This window comes from Solanum dulcamara, chromosome 3 (assembly GCF_947179165.1).
Source record: "Solanum dulcamara chromosome 3, daSolDulc1.2, whole genome shotgun sequence".
Classification (NCBI taxonomy): Eukaryota; Viridiplantae; Streptophyta; class Magnoliopsida; order Solanales; family Solanaceae; genus Solanum; species Solanum dulcamara.
The window spans coordinates 52,386,477-52,392,372 of record NC_077239.1 but is presented as its reverse complement, the minus strand read 5'-3'; the positions used below and the strand labels follow the sequence as shown (position 1 = coordinate 52,392,372).

Genomic DNA, 5,896 nt, shown 5'->3' with positions numbered 1-5,896 from the left:
CACATGCTAATTTTGGGAGTATATAATACGACATCAATTTCTTATGCTACAACATAGCCCTCTATATCTTTCCCCATTAATACTTTCTCCATAGGTTCCTTGATTCTACATATTTTTCTACCACTACTTCATCAATCACAGTTATCGCAGACATCTCCTCATATATAGTAGGCAACTTTAATGTGTTATACACATCAAATACCTCTATATCTCTCATTATGAGACTTCTAGTTACTACATCTTTCAATGCCCCTCTTATTTCTAAGAATAGGCATCCCAGAATAAAAGGAACCTCCAGGTCTAGCTCAAAGTCTAAGTCCATAGGAAAAATAAGATATCCCAGCTGGACTAAGACATCTTTAATAATTCTATCTGGCCTAGCCACTGAGCGATCTGCCAGTTACAGCCGGATGGTGGTAGTCTTCGTATTCCCCAAGCCCAATATGTTGAACATAGATATGGCCATGAAGTTGATACTTGCACCCAAATCAAAAATTCCTCTTGCATTAGCACACCTTCCAATAGTAACATATACATTGGAACTCCCAAGATCTTTCTGCTAGGTTGGGAGCTTAACTTTATTCAGAATTTTAGAACTGCACTTCTTAGTAAATGCCACTATTTCATACTTATCCAACTTTCTCTTATTGGCTAAAATGTCCTTTACATACTTGGCATACTTTAGGATACCTTGCAAAACAATAAAAGGTAAGTTAATTTGTACCTATGTCATCAAGTTAATGAACTTCTCCAAGCACTCCTCCTCTTTCTTGTAGAACCTTTATAGAAATGGCGGATGAGGTTTTGTTTTAAGTGTTTCATCTACTTTTGACCTGCTGCATTCACTTTCTTCCCTAAAAAATATTTACCTATCACCTTTGCCAATTAAGATTGAGAAGGCAATTTGGCTAGTGGGTGACCACTACGGGTGCTCACGACATTCCTATTTGGAGTTTGGGTGAGTGTTACATGGCAAACCTCCTTATTGGAGAGAGTTTTGTGCACTTGCTAGTTGCATCAGCTATTTTTCTAGTTGCTAGATGATTTTGGTAGACATCTACAACCAATTTGGCTTGGTCTGCCATGATCAGTTTCCGCATGTCTTTAACACTCATGTTTTCTTATTTTCCCCTTTATTGGTTCCCCTAGCCTTGATGATTATAGTGTTGTCCACTTCCTTATGGCATGAATTTGGTTTGACCTTGATATTGATTTTGCTGATTACCACCTAAGAGAAATTTGGGTAATTCATCCAATTTGGGTTGTAAGTATTACCATAGTTGTGATGACCTCCACCTCTTGGTGCATTACCTACGAAGTTAATAGACACAGGATTAGCTCCACAATACTCAGCTATATGTTAATTACTTCTACATACCTCACACCACATTAGTTGTTGTTGAACCATATTTATGGGAGACTGTTGTTGTCCTAAGGCCAAATGTTCAAATGTTTGGACATCATATTCTACACTACTAAAATTTGTACAGTCAAGGCTATCATAAAATCAACTTCCAAAATCCCTTTTTTTTCTGCACCATAAGCCTGGAGTTCCCTCTGTTCCACTTAGGATTTCCTCGAGGTATGTGATTAAGCATTGTATATATCTCATCATAGGTATTTGCTAAATCTTTTTCACTTGCAGTAGAGTCAACAAGAATTTTGGTGTTGGGTTCCAACCCCTCAATGAAAGTATGGATCAATACCTCATTAGTTTGATAATGGTGAGGACAACTAATGAGTAAATATTTAAAACTATCCCAGACTTAGTATAAGTTCTCTCCTGATTTTTATTTAAAACTTAAGATTTCACTTCTCAGCTTTGCTGTCTTCCCTAAAGGAAAGAACTTTATTAGAAACTTACGAGCCAAATTATTTAACGAAGTGATTGAGTTTGGTAGTTCCGACTTCAACCACCACTCTGCTTCCCCCAAACAGAGAAAAGGGAAATAGTATGAGCCTCACATAATCAGGATATACCTCAGTTTCATGTATGTGTCACTGATGTCTACAAAGTTGTAGATGTGTAATTGGTGATCTTGATGAGGAAAGCAAGTAAACTACACATTAGTGTGCAAAAAGTTACACCATATTCTGCTTTATCTCAATCTACCTCCAACCGGTGGTTTCTGCATGCTGGAAGTGACATTCATTGTAAGTGGTACTTTCACATCACAAACTTTCCTCACTTTCATCTCTACAAGTACCACCGCTAACACTTCTTGATTATCTTTCAGATTGAGTTGTTTTACTAGATATTAAGAGGCCGTTTTTTGCCTTTATTGGTGTAAGAATCTTTCAGGCTCATCTAGTGGCTCTATACTCTCCCTACTTCTATCCAGTGTACCATCCAAGTTACCCACTAGAATTCACAGCTAAGATCAAGTTATCAACACTAGCACAACTAATATAGAAAATTCTAAAATAATAAATTTTTAAATTATATTCCCTGACAATGACGCTAAAAGATTGTTGCTACCAAAGCACATGCAAGTATGCAAGGTCTCATAAATAGTAAAGTGACTCTTTTCAGAGCCATATTATCAAACACAAAGAACTTTTATTAGGCTACTTATTACTTTTCAATAGACTAAACTAATTGTGTGTGTTGTAAGGAGTTGAGATATTTCTAATACTAATTTCATATATAAAGAAATGACTACTATTAATAATAATTCAATGATTGATGGGATTAATCAGATTATGAGAGATTCCAGGGCTGTAGCTTAAAAACAAGTTAAGAATAATATTCTCCGCTTTTATTATCTGATAGGTTATTTAATTAGTAATTCATAGGGTTGATATTACAATCACGCTCTTCCAACCTCTAATTACCTATCTTTATCGATAGCCTAACTATATCATATATCGGGGATATGCATGTGTCAATGAAAATGCACTAAGCTATCTTCCTATTTATTTACCAAATGCGGTATATAGGTATGTTTCACTGGCATTCTACATAGGAATAACCTAAGTCACCCTAGCACAAACACGTTCCCTACATTCTTTATTCTATCCTTTCGTCCTATTCTGAATTCAAGGTAGACAACACTTGTATTCTAATGAAGGCCAAACATTAAAATAATAAACATGGAAATGCAGTGTTAATTTAGAAGCAATAACCCATCATCAACCAAAATCAGATAATATTAAGTTATACCTACGTAGCTACAACCCCAAAATTTGGGTTAGCCACTCATGTTCAGTAAAAATACAAAGTAAATTATTTCATACAATTTAATGTTCAAAAGAAAGAATAAGAAAAGAAACCTAAGGTGCGTATCCACCTCTCCTATATTTCTCCTTTCTCCTACATATTTATTTAGTCTAAAAGTCCTAAGGGTCTATTTATAGGGTTTGGTGAAAAATCCCTTTTTTCCTTGAGTGAGCTGGACTAATTAAAATTTAATAATTTTTTTGAATACACAGTGGTGCTACGCAACAAGATAGTGCCAGGACCGCCTTTCAATAGTTTCAGCTCTAGCGCGATGTGCCAGCAGTCTGATCGTCCAGTGCTTCAGTTGTTCAGGCTTTAACATGGAGAGCCTGCAGTGCACTCCTGTCTTGATTCAATAGTTCAAGTTCTGGGGCGGCATGCCCTATCCTAGATCTTCTTTTTGATCTTTGTTCTTCTTCCGTTCAACTTGTACCACTGTAATTATTTCTTCCAAGCACTAAACTTTCCTCCAAAATTCACGTATTCACTAAACATACACCTTAGTATACACTTATCCTTCATACAATCAAAACACAATAATTAAGATATAAAATATTCTCAAAACAATTACTAAATATGGGCAAGGCAAGGCACATGGTCACATAAATGTGCCCAAGATCGTGACACTTGGGTTGACCTTGTTTAGTTGGATATATTAGATTTTGATATTATTTTGAGCATGGATATCCCCTCTGTACTGTCTTGTATTTTTATTCTAAGACCGTTACCTTAGCCATGCTTTGTATCTCATCGTTTGTGTGGTAGAGATCTGTTAGCCACATATCAAATGGGGTTATTTCTTATATTCAGGCCTAAGATTGGTTGCTACCAGATGTTTAGCCTACTTGGACTGTGTGTGGGATGTTAGTAGGGAAGACCCTACAATTGATTTAATCTTCATTGTGCGAGACTTCATGAATGTGTTCCCTGTAGACCTAACTGGCCTTTATCTAGAGTGTGATATTTTATTTGTCATTGACCTTGAGATGGAAACTCATCATATTTCTATTCCACCTTATCGTATGTCCCCTGCAGATCTCAAGGAGATTAGCATTTAACTTCAAGATCTCTTGGGTAAGGGATTCATTCAACCTAGTGTGTCACCTTTAAGTGCCCAGTGTTGTGTATGAATAAGAAGGATGGGTCTATTCAGATAGGTATTGACTATAAGAAGATGAACAAGGTGACGGTGAAGAACTATTATCCTATGCCTCTTGTTGATGACCTACTTGACTAGTTTCAGGGTGTTATAGTGTTTTCCAAGATTAATTTAAAATTTGATTACCATTATCCTAGGATTAGACGGAGGACATCCCTAAGACCATATTTAGGACTCGTTATGACCTCTCTTAGTTCCTAGTGATGTTTTTTTGGTTGACCTATGATCCAGTGACATTCATGGACTTGATGATATGTATATTCAGGCCTTATCTTGAATCCTTTGTCATTGTATTCATCGATGACATATTGGTATAATCACATAGTAGGGAAGAGCATGAGTAATATTTAAGGATTGTGCTCCACACTTGGAGAGATCAATGACTTTATGCCAAGTTCTCAAAGTGTAAGTTTTGGCTTGAGTTTGTAGTATTCTTAGGCATATGGTTTCCAAGGATGGCATTATGGTTGATCCAACAAAGATTTTATCTATTCGTGATTGGGCAAGGCCCACCTTAGTGACTAAGATTCATAGCTTCGTCGTATTAGAAAGTTACTACAAATTGATTATAGAAGGCTTTACCACTATTAGAACACCTTTGATTGGGTTGACTCGCCATAATGTTCCTTTTGAGATTTTGGATTGTGAGATATGCTTTTTTGAAGCTCAAGGAGTTTTTTACTACCACTCCTAGTTTGACTCTTCCAATTAAGAGAAAGGGCTTCAGCATGTATTATGATGCATCTGGTCTTAGTTTGGGATGTGTTTTGATGTAGCGGGGCCAAGTTATTGCATAAGCATTGAGGTAGCTGAGCGTTCACGAGTGCAACTACCCCATGTATGATTTAGAGTTGGTATGGTAGTTTTTTAGAATAAAATTTGGCAACATTCTTATATGGGGTCTGATGTGCGGTCTACACTACCTTTAGACTCTACAATATATTATGAACCAAACATACCTCAACTTGAGGCAGCGTCGATAGATCGATCTCCTAAAGGAATACAACCTCTCTATTCTCTACTAATCTAGCAAGGTAAATATAGTAGTGGATGTCTTGAGATGCAAGGTCGTGAGTATGGGGAGTCTAGACTTCTTTTTTATTTTGTAATGACTTTTGGCATTAGACATTCAATGTTTATCCAATAGGATAATTCAATTAAATATTTCAAATTCTAAGAGGGTGTTGGTGTATGTGGGAGTTCAATGTTCTCTATTAGAGTGGATTTGTGGTCATAATTTAAGAATGAGACTTTGGTAGCTCTCAGAGATTGGGTTTTATAAGCTGAAGATGGGCAGGCTACTTTAGATTTAGGTGGGGTTTTAAGGTTTGATGGTCGTATCTGTGTTTCCAGAGATAGGTGTTTGATTTAGTTGATCATTCCTGAGTCTCAATTCCAGATATTCTATCTATCCAAGCACATCAAAGATGTATTGTGATGTGAGACAACACTACTGGTGGATTGGTATGAGATGAGATATCACGGACTATGTGTCCTATTTCTTGTGTTGTTAGCTT

At 36.5% G+C, this 5,896-nt stretch overlaps 1 non-coding gene across 1 annotated transcript; it reads left to right on the top strand.

The window, feature by feature from the left end:
• The first annotated feature begins 1,716 nt into the window (after positions 1–1,716).
• LOC129883779 (small nucleolar RNA R71) lies at positions 1,717–1,823 on the top strand. Its single transcript, XR_008765930.1, has one exon. It is a non-coding gene; the product is annotated as a small nucleolar RNA R71 (small nucleolar RNA).
• The last annotated feature ends 4,073 nt before the right edge of the window (positions 1,824–5,896 follow it).